General features: G+C 38.5%; 1 protein-coding gene across 1 annotated transcript in view; it reads left to right on the top strand.

The window, feature by feature from the left end:
• atxn1a (ataxin 1a) overlaps window positions 1-17563 on the top strand; it is a 121031-nt gene that overhangs the window by 80692 nt on the left and 22776 nt on the right. Inside the window, exon 3 of the mRNA XM_079829820.1 lies at window positions 6558-6658. The gene's annotated coding sequence lies outside the window, so the exon portion shown is untranslated. The remainder of the gene's footprint in view (window positions 1-6557; window positions 6659-17563) is intronic.

The following is a 17563-nucleotide window of genomic DNA, read 5'->3' as shown; positions in this document are numbered from 1 at the left end:
GGGATATGATCAGGGCTTTTGAGTCTGAGGGCAAAGCAGCATCAGAATGTGAGATGAACCTTTCCATTATGAATGTGACATCAAAATTTCATTTTGAACCCCCCAAAACAACAGCGATTCTCACAAAACTGTGGGTATGAAAACTATATTTATATTTATTATGTTTTCTTAAAGGGATAGTTCACCCAAAAATGAAAATTCTGTCATCATTTACTCACCCTCAAGTTGTTCCAAACCTGTATGAGTTTCTTTGTTCTGGTGAACACAAAAGAAGATATTTTGAAGAGTGTTTGTAACCAAGCAGAGAGAGCAACCATTGACTGACTACCATAGTAGGGAAAAAATAATATGGTAGTCAATGGTTGTTCTATCTGCAAACATTCTTCAAAATATCTTATTTTGTGCTCAGCAGAACAAAGAAACTCATACAGGTTTGGAACAACTTGAGGGTGAGTAAATGATGACAAAATTTTCATTGTTGGGTGAATTATCCATTTAAAAGGATAGTTCACCTAAAAATGAAAATTGTCATCATTTACTCACCCTCAAGTTGTTCCAAACCGGTAAGACTTTTGTTCATCTTCAGAACACAAGTGAGAATATTTTTGATGAATTCTCTCTGTCCCTCCATTGATAGCTACGCAACTACCACTTTGGCGCTTTAACACAAGAATGAATCTCATTGGTTCTTGCAGAAGCTCAAATGAGCTGCGTAACACAAGAGAATGAACCTCATTGGTTCTCGCATGTCAAGCAAACATGCTTAAGCTTCCGTTTACCATAACTGATGTGCGAGTTAATGAATTGTATATGAATAAAAGCCTAAATTCAATCTGTTCATTATTTAAAGAAATGGTGTCTCTTCAGAAAATGTTGGACTAAACCGCTCAATTCATATGGATTAGTTTTATGATCTCTATGAACTTTTGGAAGCGTCAAAGTGGTAGTTGCGTAGCTGTCTATGGAGGGACAGAAAGCTCTCAGATTTCATCAAAAAGAACTTAATTTGTGTTCCGAAGATAAACGAAAGTGTTACGGGTTTGGAATAACATGAGGGTGAGCTATTTTTGGGTGAACTATCCCTTTAAGTGCAAAAATCATAGGCAGAGTCAAAGTCAAATGTCTTATATAAGGCGGAAGCTAGATATTTTATTTTATTACTTATAAAGTTTTAAATATGGATATTTTTCATTACAAAAACACATTGCTTCACTTCAGAAGGCCTTTATTAACCCCCCTGGAGCCATATGGATTACTTTTATAATGGATGGATGCACTTTTTTGGGCTTCAAATTTTGGGCTCCCATTCACTGCCATTATAAAGCTTGGATTAGCCAGGACATGTTTTATTATAACTCCGAATGTATTCGTCTGAAAGAGGAATGTCATATACACCTAAGATGGCTTGAGGGTGAGTAAATCATGGGGTAATTTAAATTTTTGGGTGAACTATCCCTTTAAGGCTTGCTGCTGAAATGCACACAGTTAGTTAGGAGCAAACAGCGGGTCTGTACAGAGAAGAAAATCCCTGCTGATGTGATCTGATCACTTATCAGGGTCTGACAAAGATAGTGATGAAGTGAAAGCAGACAAGATACAGCGATTTCATTTCAATTCTGCTGGTGGCAAAAGATGTGGAATTGAAAAAATTTGTTTCCGCTTTGTGTCACTTCCTATGTCTAAATTGTTTTAGATTCGGTGATACATTTGAACAGTCTCAGAGATCGAGATGTACTTCAAGAGCTCTTGATACAGTGTGAAACAATGTTGTCCTGAGGTGTTATGGGATCAAAAAGATCTTCATTTGTGTTCCGAAGATGAACAAAAGTCTTACTGGTTTGGAACGACATGAGGGTGAGTAATTAATGACAGAATTATCTTTTTTGGGTGAACTATCCCTTTAAGTGCAAAAATCATAGGCGGAGTCAAAGTCAAACGTATAAGGCAACCTCAGGTCAATGTAAGTTTATGGGTTTGTTTTCCAACTATTTTATCGTCCACCAGGTGAAAATCTTTACCTTCATAAAGTATGAAACAATGCAGTCCTGAGGTGGTATGGGATTGCTAAGGTATGTCACAGAGGTTAGAAAGGACTTCTATGGGAAAATGATTCATTTCTCATTCCAGCATGTCCATCTGCCAATACTTTATGGCGGCCACGTGGAAAACCAAGTAAGATGTAATTTCTTAGAAGTTTAGTTCAATCCACGATGACACCGTTGAAATTACATGTTAAACCAATACAAAGGGGTCTTTTGAGCCTTGCTAGTAAACGCTGTAATTGCACCATCTTGTTTTTAAAAGCATTTTTCTCATACATGTCACCTTAGACACTGACCTGAGTGATCCCGCTGTTTACCCAACACATTGGCCTCCTAGAGCTGATAGTATCTTCAAGGGAAGTGACATTCAGGGAAATGTTTAAATGACGATAGCAGTGTGAGCCATGTCTCATAAAAAGACTGCGCAAGAATTACCCCATTGCTGTTTATGACTTGTGGTCACAGCCACAACCACATGACACATGAAAGAAAAAAAAGGCATTAAAGTGCCAGTAACAGTGTTTAGGGGTGTCTTTTTCACATACTTAAACGGCTAAGCACATTTGATATAAACATGCAGCCACAGGATTTAGTTTTAACCTCAGATTTCTGGAAATTCTAAATAGATTCAACGGAATTAGTATCATGCTTGGTTACCTATTGATGAAGCACTTGGTGTAATAATTTTCTCATTGTAGTAATGCAGGTGTCCTCATGACTCTGGGTTAGATTGATCATTCACGCTGTGGTTGTGGCTGTGGCTGAGTTGTGGACATTTTGAGGTAGGATATTACAATGAAGCAGTAGAATCTACAGTACGTTTAATGTAGTGAATTGACAATTAATCAGTAGCTAAATCCTATTTTAATCAGTTTGTTTTTTAGTGAGGACTACAACAGGTTCATTCCACCACAAAAATCTCAATTATCTGCGATTCCAGCAACAATTTGTCTGTGTAAATGTGTGACGCCACAGTCACAGCCAGACTCGGAACATATTTGATGTTTATTACACAGCTTTGTGGATTTTGGACCATTGAGATTTCTCGCATGATTGGGACACGTTGTTTGACTGCTTTTTTATTATCATTAAGGACAACGTGAATCAAAATTCGGATGCATATAACGTTTGTAATGTGAAATATTTCACAATTTTATTGGTTATTTTATCCACCCATGCATCCTTTTTTAAAAAAACAAAGCATTTGCATTGTGCATTGTGCAATAATAAACACTTCAAATAATAATGCTTCATTGTTGTCACATGACAACATTATGAGCATGTTTAATTCAATCAACATAGTTTTCGTCTCAGAAATAATTTGAATAATATTTAAACATAATGAGTCAAGATGTTTACAGTTACAGTTAATATTACTTCTGGTTTGTTTTGCATGCAGTGTTATATTCTACACATTTTGGGAAATTTAGTAAGTTATCAGATTTTTCGATACATACAGAAAGTTTGGTAGCATTATGGTAGCCTGCTGTTTTGAGCATACAGTTGTCAAACATTTATCTTTCTAGAATATCATGCACTGATGAATCACTTCTCAGGCACACAGGAAACTGGGAGTCAAAGCATAGTGGCGTGTTTTGATGCTATATCATGGTCTGTATGTCTAGATGTAATGTTGTATTGACTGTCTATAGCACTTGTGTCTTCATTTTCTCCTCTGTTGCATTCAGGTTTCTCACTCGTTCTCTTCCTAGTTCACATGTTCACACTTCCCACTATCTGTCCTCGGTCTCAGACTCCTGTAGCACTAATGGCTGTTGTCACAAGTTTTACTGCACCCACCCGCTGTGACCATCTGTCTGGTCTTTCTCTCTCTTTTGCTCTATCTCTCTCATCAATGATGCTTTATCAGCACGTCTGCCAAAATACAATGTTGCCAGAGAAGTACAGAGGATAATTAATCTGCAGAATTGGAGTATATATGAAGTATATACTTGTTAATCACTGCAAAGAAAGCACGAAATGACATTGACATGAAACTGTGACCTCTCCTCTTCCTCATTTGTATCATAACTCAAGCCATAAAATCTGCTTCCTTGTTGCAACTATGGTTGACACAGTGTATATATAAAAATGATATATTAATTATTTTATGGCATATCATTATGACCTGACTATGATGATATTTTGTTGGTCCCCCTTTTGCTGCCAAAACAGCCCTGACCCATCGAGGCATGGACTCCACTAGACCCCCTAAGGTGTGCTGTGGTTTCTGACACCAAGATATTAGCAGCAGATCCTTTAAGTCCTGTAAGTTGCGAGGTGGGGCCTCCATGGATCGGACATGTTTTTTCAGCACATCCCACAGATGCTCGATTGGATTGAGATCTGGGGAATTTGGAGGCCAAGTCAACACCTCAAACTCGTTGTTGTGCTCCTCAAACCATTCCTGAACCATTTTTGCTTTGTGGCACGGCACATTATCCTGCTGAAAGAGGCCACAGCCACCAGGGAATACCGTTTTTATGAAAGAGTGTACATGGTCTGCAACAATGCTTAGGTAGGTGGTCCGTGTCAAAGTAACATCCATATTGATGGCAGGACCTAAGGTTTCCCAGCAGAATATTGCCCAAAGCAAACTGCGATGCATTGTGTATTCTGACACCTTTCTAACAGAACCAGCATTAACTTCAGCAATTTGAGCTACAGTAGCTTGACTGTTTGATCAGACCACACAGGCCATCCTTTGCTCCCCATGTGCATCAATGAGCCTTGGCCACCCATGACCATTTTATCCTACCCGTCAGACTTTCCTACCAGGGCTTACTGCGCATGCACACATTAATATTTAATATTTCTTTTTGAAATATTTACATAGGGTAGGAGTAGGTATGGATATTAATAAAGCCTCAAATGACATGAATATGATGCTGATAGCACAATCTGATAGGTAGCATTTTTTTGCTGTCGAATTGTGCTACCTACTCTTTTAACGGGAGGTAGCAAAATCTGACAAGGTAGGACAAATCGACAGAAAACTTGTTCACCACTGTTCCTTCCTTGGACCACTTTTGATAGATACTGACCACTGCAGACCGGGAACACCCCACAAGAGCTGCAGTTTTGGAGATGCTCTGACCCAATCGTTAAGCCATAACAATTTGGCCCTAGTCAAACTCGCTCAAATCCTTGCACTTGACCATTTGTCCTGCTTCTAACACATCAACTTTGAGGACAAAATGTTCACTTGTTGCCTAATATATCCCACGCACTAACAACAGGTGCCGTGATGAAGAGATAATCAGTGTTATTCACTTCACCTGTCAGTGTTCATAAAGTTATGCCTGATCGGTGTGTATATTATTATCATATACATACAGTAATTTATTTAAATTATTTTACATATACATTTTTTTTTTGATATTTTGTTTTTAATTATTTTTACATGTTCGAAATGCATATCTGCTAAAATATATTTTGGTTAGCGTTCAGGAGTAACAACCATAAATTTGGTTTCAAAACTACAACATGTAAAAAAAACCTCTCATTTTAATTTCATGGAGTGCCTCTGTATTACCACACACACGCAGACTGATATCTTCGCCCATTGCGTCATAATTGTTTTAACATCCTGTCACCGAGCGTAGTATCTAGATGAAAATAGAAAATAGTCCAACTTTTAAAAAAAGCATCTTGAAATGCCTACTTTCTCTTCCATTCATTAAAGCATTATCTAATGCTTTTAGGATGTTCTTGATCACTATGAAATGCTGCAAATAAGGCTCGGGTAAACCTGAAATCAGCCTTTTTATTACAGGGATTAAAAAAGATTAGTTGACTAGTCAACTTTTAAAAATATTTTTGCACATCCCTAGTTGCAACACAAATGCTACATAAGCAGAGGGCATGTCGCTTGGAAATAGATTGCCACTATCTAATCCTCTAAAGACAACAGTTTATTTCTCACGTAATGCCCCAGAGATAAATGATACACGGCTTCCTTGCTGCTATCTGCAATCTGTGCTGTGGAGTCCTACTCTTGAATACTGATCTAAGATCTGTGCTTCTGGAAGTTGAGGGATGTGATGTCATTCCCGTTTTATGCCTTATGGAATACCGCAGGTGGTTACTGAAAGAAACCAAACAATAAGTCTAGCAGCAGATAACAGGGCATGCTGCACGCTCACAAGCTCAACGCTGATCTGAGAGCAGCTCTAATGAGGAACATCTTTATTTAAAGAGCACACTCACTGTACACCCACACCTCCGCCTTTGTGTTGTCTTGTTACTCGGGTTTCCATAGCGGTCCGTTCTGTGTTGTGAGCGTCTGAAGGGAGTGGAGCTGCAAGATGACAGAGTTGCCGTAGTATGAGTGTGACTACTAGAGTAAATGCACCTGAGTGCATCTATATGTGGATCATGTTCGCTCACCGCTTAGTTCAATTCCTCAGGACGGGACGGGAATTCAAGGGTAGGAGTGTGTCCTATTGGCGACTGTGTACAGGCTGCTGGCTCTGTATTATTGAGTAATATATGTGTGTGTGTGTGTGTCCGTAGGCTGTGCTGGAGGCCTGCACTGAGACTACGAACCGTGTTGGGATTGTAACAACTTCAATGGGCCGCAACACTCACTAAAACACTGGAGGCAACTGAATGAGGTATGACTACAGGACTCACACACACACACACACACACACACACACGTGTACCTTTTGATAGCCGTGACCTTTAATTCTGCATTTTACTACTTGTGCTGGGGCATTATCTAGAATTGTAAAAATAACTCTTGTTTAAGCTGTGCCCTACTCACCCGTCAAATCAGGCCCTGATTGGTGGAGCAATAATACAGGTCTGCCTAGCAACAGAGCCGTTTACCAAACAACACAGCTGGGGCTGAAAGCCGCGCTTTCACGTAAAACACCTCCAGGAAAAAGCTAGCTAGCGCAAACCGCTTGGGACAACACAGCTTTCATGATTCATGCTGGAAGCGCGGTCGGTCGCAGGCGTACTGTAACACGCAGGTTTACTGTGGCATGCTCACACTCTGACATGTGCACGTTCAATGGGTTCACAGACGTCAGTTAAGCGTCTCATTAGCAAATAATACACGTGTTCATGTGGGATATGTGTGTATGTGAACAGGCCCGTGTTCTCAAGAGTGTAGGCATGCCATGGTCTAACTTAATTCAAGTGCATTACATGCAGATGTCGATCAGACATTTCTGTTCTGTTGTTTGGTCACAAACCCAGATTTGAGGTAGATTTGTGAATGAATCCCATAAGCGCCCCCTGTTGGTGGAATATCCATTGAAGTGCAAAAATGTCATTTTGACATGTGGTAGTGCTGTTTCTATATAATGTTTGTATCTTTATGTATATAGGCTTTATTTTAAAATGTAATACATTTATAAAAAATATATATGTTAATTGATTTTTTATTAAATATTATAATTATTATCATTAGAATTCTTTAAAAATATGTATTAACATAAATATTATTATATATATTATATATATAATTATTCTTTTATATATTTTTGTTTATATATTTTTTTTATATAATTTTACAATTATCATTATTAGACTATAAACCTGAAATCCATATCAGAAGGTCTGAAGGTTTTTTTTTTTTAAAACCTTCACATAAACAGAAAATGTGAAGAATTTTAAATCAATTTTAAACAAAGTTATTATACAATGTATAGGATTCTTCATGTTTATTTTTTCAGTCGAGTTTTTCACTGCTTATAATAGAATTTATAGAAAGATATTAAAAGAAAGATATTAGACAACATGTAAAATAGTTGCATAAAATGTCTATTAATTATTGACCGTACTGAAACTGACACAAAGGCAACTACCAAAGTGAATCAGCCAAATATGCGAATATGAGCCGACTAATTAGCCTGGTCAATATACCGGAGCATGACTACTCAGAAAATCAGGATATGAGAGACAAATTGTCACACCGGAAGTGCTAGCTCACTGACAGGCCTGTTTTGAGGGTAATTAATGGAGACGCATGAAAATTAGTACTTCACGAGCGAAGGCTCTCTTTTCTGTGTTTGTTTTTCTCTCTGTCTCGCTCACTTAATTTTTCATCTCAGATAGCTCTGCTATGCCAATGGCTCCTTTAACCAATCGTGGGCTTTTAGAGTAAAAGCTCTCATCCTGTTAAAGGTCACTGGCCTCTTAGTGCGCATGGTGAAGCATAGCAGTTCATCACACTCTTACCCTGTGCTTCCTAATGCTTTCTGAAAGTCCCAATCTTCCGTTAAGTGTTAATATGGCAAAGGTGGGGTTCGGCAATGTGTTTTTCCTGTTTGTTAGTTCTCAAAAGACATTTAAAAAAAAAAATAGCCTAGAGAAATGGATGACAGATTGATGCTGAGAGCATATTGGAGTCCAGTGTGATAGTGTGATGTGATTTATAAAAAGATGGAGGATCTGCAAGATCAAAGCACGATATGCTTATGTACGGTGACCGGGATGGGACATGTTTGGTTCAGTTAGTTTTGTCGTGGCCTTGAAATATTAATTCTTGGGAACATCAGATTAACTCGTGGGAACGTGATAATAAGTCGTGGCCTCGAGATCATATGTCGAGGGTAAATTCCAGGTTGCTTTGGTCGCGCAGGTTGTTTACGCATTTAACTCGTGGCCATGAGAAATAGATGTCATTCCCTCAAAATATGAAGTCGTGACCACAAGAAAAAAATAATATATAAATAATATCCATGGAACCTTTATATTAAGGTTCATATAGTGAAAAAAAGGTTTGTTATATTAGAAAAATGTTCTTTACACTAAGAAAAAAAAAGGGTCTCGTTGGCATCTATAGTGTCGCTCCCCCTTTTTTTAACCTTAAAGGGATAGTTCACCCAAAAATGAAAATTCTTTTTTGCTGAACACAAAAGAAGATATTTAGAAGAGAGAGCAACCATTGACTACCATAGTATTTTTTTCCCTACTATGGTAGTCAATGGTTGCTCTATCTGCTTGATTACAAACATTCTTCTAAATATCTTCTGCTGTGTTCAGTAGAACAAAGAAACTCATACATGTTTGGAACAACTTAAGGGTGAGTAAATGATAACAGAATTTTCATTTTTGGGTGAACTATCCCTTTAAAGAGGACCTATTATGATTTTTTTACATTTTCAACTTTCTTTAGTGTAATGTTGCTGTTTGAGTATGAAAAAGGTCTGCAAAGTTACAAAGCACAACGTCCACTCCAAAGGGAGTTATGCTCTACATCAGTATGCATCTGTTTCTGAACTTCCTGAAACACCTCGATTCTAGTACTCAGGTTTCTTCCTGGAAGAAATATTCCTCATTTAAATAATTCCCACCCAACACATACGCAATAAATGGGTTGAGGCCTGGTTTAGTTGTGTTAGCAGTGTGTTGTAACTCACAGTTATGGTAAGGGGTGTGACATCTCCGAAACACGCTCAAAGCAGTTGACAATCACTGCACACTGGTCCACCCGACTAATCAGAGCAAGTATGTGAAAAATGCTTTTTCGAACATTCAAGCGTGAAAACCTATTCTAGTAGACCACAAAAACAAAATAAAGTTCTTTGTAAAAAGGGAATAATAGGGCCTCTTTAAGAGTGTTTGGACCCCATTGGCTTTCATTGTATAGACCAAATAAACACTGGGACAACTTTCAAAATGTCTTCTTTTGTGTTCCACAGATACATGTTTGGAGTGACATTTTTGGGTGAACTCAGCTGTGATCTTTGTATCCTCATAACTTTTTTGTCAGGTGTGTGTCCTACACACATGGCTAGTTTGAAGTTTGGGAGCTGCAGAACCTAGCCTTATGCTTGCTTAGTGTTTGTGTGAGAGAGTTTGGTGAGGACAGCAGTGCTATTCTTGGCCGTTGGGGGAAGTCTTGGCTCCCGGGCGCATGGGAAAAGTGTTCTTGGCAGGAGTAGCGGTGGCATTCCATTGTGCCTGAGTCCCTCTCCCCCTCAGCACTTAAAACTGTGTCCTTTCACACTGTGATCTCAGCGGAGCGCTTTCTAGAAAGAGGGAGAATAAATAAATTGCTAGCATAAACACAAAAGCACCTCGCAATCACGGCTACATTTCCAACCGCACTCACAGAGGTGTCCGTTCGACACCTGTTTGCATGCTTTTCATTTCTTGATTTTAAACATTCACACGCTGACATCTATCATACATCTATTTTCCATCTTCCTCATTTAAACAGTTTTGAACAGCTCAAGGTTCAGAATATCAGAAACCTGTCTCTCAACATATTTGCCCTCATTCCTTTGAGCCGCTTGTAAGTCGAAGGTTCTGGAACAATGAAAGAACGGTAGAGAAATAAACATTCAGCTCTCTGACACGCTGTGATATTACCCTCCCAGAAATGAACTCAAAACTCATTTGACCTTTGACCTAGGGGTAGAAAACAGCAGGGATGACCAGCTGACTGACACAATTTGGCGATATTACACATTTTTGAGTGGCAGTCACTTGTTTTTGACCAAAAATATTTATTTTGATTTAATAGGGGCTATTTTGACTGCAGTTTGTTTTGCAGGTGTAGTTTATATATTCAAGGTCATATATTGTTTAGTTTTTTCAAACTGGTGTGTGTGTGCGTGCGTGTGTGCTTGTATATATGACACAAATTTGTATATTGACATGGGTATTACACTGGTATTACAACTTAAACGTGGTTTATGAGGATATTTCATATGTCCTTATAATTAAAATAGCTTTAAAAACATACTAAACAATGTTTTATTAAAAATGTATTCTGGGATGTTTTCTGTGATGGGTAGGTTTAGGGGTAGGGGTAGTGAAGGGGGATAGAATGTACACTTTGTACAGTATAAAAACCATTATGCCTATGGAATGTACTCATAATGTAGTTGCACCAACGTGTGTGTGTGTGTGTGTGTGTGTGTGTGTGTGTGTGTGTGTGTGTGTGTGTGTGTGTGTGTGTGTGTGTGTGTGTGTGTGTGTGTGTGTGTGTGTGTGTGTGTGTGTGTGTGTGTGTGTGTGTGTGTGTGTGTGTGTGTGTGTGTGTGTGTGTGTGTGTGTGTGTGTGTGTGTGTGTGTGTGTGTGTGTGTGTGTGTGTGTGTGTGTGTGTGTGTGTGTGTTGGGTATTCTCTACGATAATGTCATTTGACATTTTTTTTTGGTCCCCATGAGAAAAAAAGTTTATAAATCATAAACTAAATCATACTACTAGAGGAAAACAGTACAGGTTTTTTTTTTTTTTTTTGGTAATGAGATTTGAGCTTACACTCTAAAATATGCTGGGTTGTTTTAACCCAAATTTGGGTCAAATATGGACAAACCCAACTGTTGGGTTATAAATTGATTTGAAAAATGTAAAACAACGACTGGGTTTGTCCATATTTGACCCAAATTTGGGTTAACACAACCCAGCATTTTCTAGAGTGTAAGGACAACATATTTTATTTCTGATTTTAAATTATGGATGCATGATAGATACCATATCACACCATATCATGATAGCCCCATATCACATTTTTACACTATAAATATACTGAGTGTATATATAAAAAATAATCATCCTTATTTATTATATTAGCCAATATTAGATATTTAATTGTTCATGCTTATTTCCTCTTTTACATTTAGATTAGCTATGCTGTCATTTAATGCTCACTTAAAATAAATCTTTAAAAACACTAATAATTTAATGTAATACATATAAATAAATAAATAAATAAATGTAATCTTTAGTAAATCTCAATATTAATATCCATTCTTCATGCTGTTCATTATAATTTAGTGATACTTAAATTCACTTGTAAAATTACAGTTTTTAGATTTGAGTGTAACTTATTTTATTTATTTAGATTTATTTAATCAGTCTTTACCTATTTAAGTACAGGAGCTGTACGGTTATGGTTAGAAATAACTGCCTGGGGGTGTTACGAATTTGACTGCAGTGTGAACTGACTTGCCTTAAAATAACTTTGATACTCAACAATACACTAATGCTCACTCTAATAATACATTCATTCTAAATACACACACATTTATCCTTTATCCAAACAACCTTTTACACTGAATGGCCTTTAGGGACTTAAGATCACAAATGGCCTTTAGGGACTTAAGAGCACACATGTTTGCTTTTGCCTTTTTAATCACCAAAGTGGTTCATTTAAGCTGTGTCTGAAACCAAACAACTGTTGCTCTTATTCTCAGGTGGCAGAGGTCTTATGTCTGACAGACTGGGTCAAGAGGTCAGACTGTTACTGTTGAAAATCTAGACGTCAGATGCAAACAGTGTGAATTAAGTGCATGCCATTCACAAATGGTTTTTACAAGGATTAACATTCCATCACACTTGACATAAATGCTGATGTTATCTTTAAACTCTTTAGTTACTTGTTCCTGGATGATTTTTGACTGCAGCTCGTTCTTGGAAACCAATTGTATGTTATATTATACCTCCAAACAAGCTTCAACAGGCCAGGGATTTGGTGGCATGTGTGAAAGGTGACCCGCTGACCCTCTGCCAGTGTGCACAAGCTTTGAGGTCAGAGGTGGGGAGCTCGATGCAGAAGACATACAATTCATATGTGGCATCAAGTTGCATTACAAACTCATTCTGTGCATAAAACCAACAACTTTGTTAGGATATTAACATGCAGGTTCATAGAGGTTATTTCAAAAACCCTTGTCCTTTGAAAACACGGTCAAGGAGAGCCAAGTTATGAACGTGAAGTAATATTCTGAGAAGTGTTGCTGCTGTTAGCTTCCATTTATATCCAGGTCGACCTCGATCCTGATGTATTGAGTGTACGTTTGACATTTGCTGGAGTTTTGTCTTCCTGATTACTCACAATGAATTATCGTCAATATTCTGCTTCCTAACCCACATCACAGGGCATGTTTAAGCAACAAATACCAAAAAATGACATTGGTGGTGCTTACAGAAAAAACATGAAATGTGTTTTATGAGCTCCAAGAATAAAAGCTTGTGTATTTGTTCGGCTCGTACATAAACTTAAAGCACCGTCAGGGGTCTTTCATTGCGGCTGTATTCATCACTATAGTCTCTTTCTCATTCTCTCCGTTCGCACCAGGTCGTGTGATTCTCATGCTATCGAGTTTCGTGCTGTTTTCGGGTTTAGGTGGCCTGTGTGGGGAGCTGGCCCGTCATGCTCATTTCTCACCCTCTATTTATTACCTCAGTGTTATCTAAATGTTTAATTGGTCATGAATGAATGATCACAGGACTGCTAAAGAGAGCATTCGCCGGATGGGAGATATCACTCTGTTTAGCCTGCATAGAGAGATCACAGCACATTGTGTTTCGATTTTGACCTGACCAGCAATCTGGTTTTCTGTGTCAATTATGCTTCTGATGACCCTTATGTCCGTCATACATTTTATTTTATTTACCAAAATGTCAAACCAAATGACATTTGTTTTAAAGAAAGATACCTTAAGCACAATTTACAAGCAAAATGTATCACAAAAATATGTTTTTTTGAAAACCTAAAATGATGATAACAATATAAGGTACAATTAGGGTAATCACCTTTTTGGTTTTTATTTTCTTTCAAAAAACGAAATAGCAACAAGCACATTTCCTGAACACAAGGTCAGCGTGTACAATGACAAAAGGTCGAATTTGATCTATAGTAACCATTTATACGAAAAATGAAATGCTGCAAAATGTAGCTAATAACAATCCCTCAAATTATCACATATATTTGACACAAAAGACTTTATGATTTGTAATGTTTTTTTAAAAGCTTATAACGGTCTACCGTATGCACCTTTTATTAAAAGCAGATTTTAAAAAATAATAAAAGACAATAAAAGAGTGCTAAATGGCTCACAAATGTAGTTCTAGCAACTGTGACTTGGGTTTGGTATGTTGTTGTTATGCAGTGACATTCATAAATTTGCGTTTCCAATACATTTTTGTGACCCAGACCTCATGTGTACAGGACATCAGCCAATCTGTGCTGTGTGGGCAGACGTGAGTATTGTTATGGATCACAGCAGTGTCCTCAAACCAACCCTTCAGTCTTTCTTAGTTTGGCCAGCACCGCTGAGCCACGGCGGAGCCAAACAAGGTCACACCAAACACAATTGCACGTCGTCCCATTTTGCCACAATTCAAAGAGCCTCCATCCTGAGTCCTGTGGCCCTGCTCTCTCAGGAATATAAAGACTTCTCTGCGTGGTTCACAGTGTGTGAATGGCTTTGAACAGGGCCTCATGCTGTGCTTTGGTGCATAGTTTGTGCGTGTGTGTGTGTGTTTGGTGGAGGTCCACTTTTATGTTCTGTCTTTGCGGATCCGGCATGATGCAGCTGTAAGTTTGCATGCAGGGGTCGGTTTTCTCAGAAGTACAGTCGTGATAACGGGCTGTAGCTCTGAGGTTTGTGTTGTTGTACGGCTGCGTGTGTCATGCTGCTACATGGGTTGGTGGTCTTTTATGCACTGAAGGTGCACTGAAGCAGAAAGCTCTTACAGTGTGGACACACACTAAAGGTGTTTATGTATTGTTTGGTTAAATAATCATTGTATTATTAAAATGCATTATTTTGTAAATAAAATTGTTTCAGAAGCCGAGTTGGTATTTTGCATGATTTTCTAAGTTGATTTAGAATTTATTTGAGCTAATTTCATACAGTTGCATTTTATTATCATTTTAAAAAGCGGATTGTGATATGCCGCTCATAATACTTAATAGTAATCCTACTATGCTGCTCATAATAGCTAATACTAATCATAATATGCTTCTCATAATACATAATAATAATCATTAAATTTTTATGTTATTTTAAGCAATCAAAATGTACCTTCACAATTTTTTTATGAGATTTAATTATAAAAATATATTTTATGATAAAAAAAAGATTTCAGAATGCACATTAACATCATTTTTAACATTCGAATAGTTGTAATCACTTCTAAAAAAGTTTTATCAACATTATATTTTAAGAATAAAATAGTTTATGATATAAATGTATCGCTGAATTTTTTTAATTGATAGGAGCTCATAAGCATCTTGTAATATGACGCTCATAATAGCTAATAATAATAGTAACATTATACTTATAGATGCAAGTAAGCTTTGCTTTGCTTTCTTTTTATTCATTTATATTTATTAGTGATTTTATGAATGCTTTAAAGTGTCTTTTAATATGTTCGTGCTAGTTTGAGACTCGACCCATTAAACCTCTTGAACCCAGTCTTCTCTCTAAGCGTCTTGTTCTGCCTCTTATTTGTCACAAGCGTGTGTATCTTTAGTCTCTATTTGTCAGTACGTCTGCATGTTTTGAGTGAGCGTGTGTACACACTCCTGTGGGATTATCGAGTAATAGAGGGGCTTAGCAGTGCTTTGCCTTGCCGTAATCCGTCACACATACACTGATACACACTTCGCATAGTGGCGGATTTAGGATCGCCTGTGAATGGAGTGAAGGCGAGAAGGACACATCGAGCGGTAGCGGCGGACAAGACACAGAGGCACCGGCAACTGTTTGCGCTAAGGACAAACAAATGCATGAAATCGATTTGAGGTCGAAACCAGATTCCGGCATACGTCTGCAATTATGTGCATCTAATCTGCACTTTTCGAACTCAATTGAAGCTTTGGCTCTGTGGAGCTGTCTCTGAGGAGAGAGGAGAGCTATTCATTTCTGTGACTCAGATTTAGAGGTCATTCAGTGCTGGTATTATTTCAGAATGACAAAGCACTGTGGCAATGTCACCTCTGATCGGACACGCTCATTAAAACAGTCATCATAGATGTCATTCATGTACTATCAATATATAACTATATACAAACTATATTGCCAAAAGTTTTGGGACGCCTGCCTTTACATGCACATGCACATGAACTTTAACGACATCCCATTCTTAATCCGTAGGGTTTAATACAGAGTTGGCCCACTCTTTGGGGTGATAACAGCTTCAACTCTTCTGGGAAGGCTTTCCACAAGGTTTAGGAGTGTGTTTATGGGAATTTTTGACCATTCTTGAAGGAAGCTCATTTGTGAGGCCAGGCACTGATGTTGGACGAGAAGGCCTGTATCACAGTCTCTGCTCTAATTCATCCCAAAGGTGTTCTATCAGGTTTAGGTCAAGTTCCTCCACACCAAACTCGCTCATCCATGTCTTTATGGACCTTGCTTTGTGCACTGGTGCGCAATGTTGGTACAGGAAAAGGCCATCCCCAATCTGTTCCCACAAAGTTGGGAGCATGAAATTGTCCAAAATGTTGTGGTATGCTGAAGCATTAAGAGTTCCTTTCACTGGAACTAGGAGCCAAGCCCAACCCCTGAAAAACAACCCCACACCATAATCTCCCTTCCACCAAACTTTACACTTGGCACAATGCAGTCAGGCAAGTATTGTTCTCCTGGCAACCGCCAAACCCAGACACGTCCATCGGATTGCCAGACAGAGAAGCGTGATTTGTCACTCTATAGTCCAGTGGCGGCGTGCTTTACACCACTGCATCCAATACTTTGTATTGCACTTGTTGATGTAAGGCTTGGATGCAGCTGCTCGGCCATGGAAACCCATTCCATGAAGCTCTCTACACACTGTTCTTGAGTTAATCTGAAGGCCACGCAAAGTTTGGAGGTCTGTAGCTATTGACTCTGCAGAAAGTTGTCGACTTCTGCACACTGTGCACCTCAGCACGTGCTGACCCCGCTCTGTGATTTTACGTGGCCTACCACTTCGTGGCTGAGTTGCTGTTGTTCCCAATTGCTTCCACTTTGTTAAAATACGACTAACAGTTGACTGTGGAATATTTATTAGTGAGGAAATTTCACAAATGGACTTATTGCACAGGTGACAATCTACCACAGGACCACACTTGAATTCACTGAGCTCCTGAGAGTGACCCATTCTTTCACAAATGTTTGTAGAAGCGTCTGCATGCCTTGGTGCTTGATTTTATGCACCTGTGGCCATGGAAGTGATTGGAACACCTGAATTAAATTATTTGTAGGGGTGTCCCAATAATTGTGGACACCCACAACAGTGCATCTCCTTCTCATGGACTGTAGCAGATATGCCATCTCTTGCTGTGAGATGTTACTCCACTCTTCCACCAAGTCTCAAACCCGTCCGGTGGGACATATTGTTACATTTGATTTGGCACTACAAGGATGATCAGCTGTCCTTCCTGTCTCCTTGCATCACTGTCTTAGGCGTCTTACATTACGGGCATTGCAGTTTATTGCTCTGGCCACATCTGCAGTCCACATGCCTCCCTACAGCAGGTCTATAGCATGTTCATGCATGTGATCAGGGACCCTAGGCATCTTTTCTCCTGGTGCAGTAGAAAGGTATCTTTAGTGTCCTAAGTTATTGGAACTGTGACCTTAAAAAAGGACATTTCTTTATATATTCTTATATCTAGTTCAGTCATGAAACTCTAGAGGGTGCTAAATAGTCTGGTTCAGTGTTTGCTGTATAGGCTAGTCCTGGAGCGCGCTATCATAGTTCCTCTGAAACTTTACATCTGCTATGGGATTTATCATGTATGTCTATTTATGCAGCAGCATATCTTACATGCTCACAGCT

This window comes from Gobio gobio, assembly GCF_949357685.1.
Source record: "Gobio gobio genome assembly, chromosome: 11".
NCBI classification, from domain to species: Eukaryota; Metazoa; Chordata; class Actinopteri; order Cypriniformes; family Gobionidae; genus Gobio; species Gobio gobio.
Note: the sequence above shows the minus strand (reverse complement) of the source record. Positions and strands in the feature narration are given on the sequence as shown.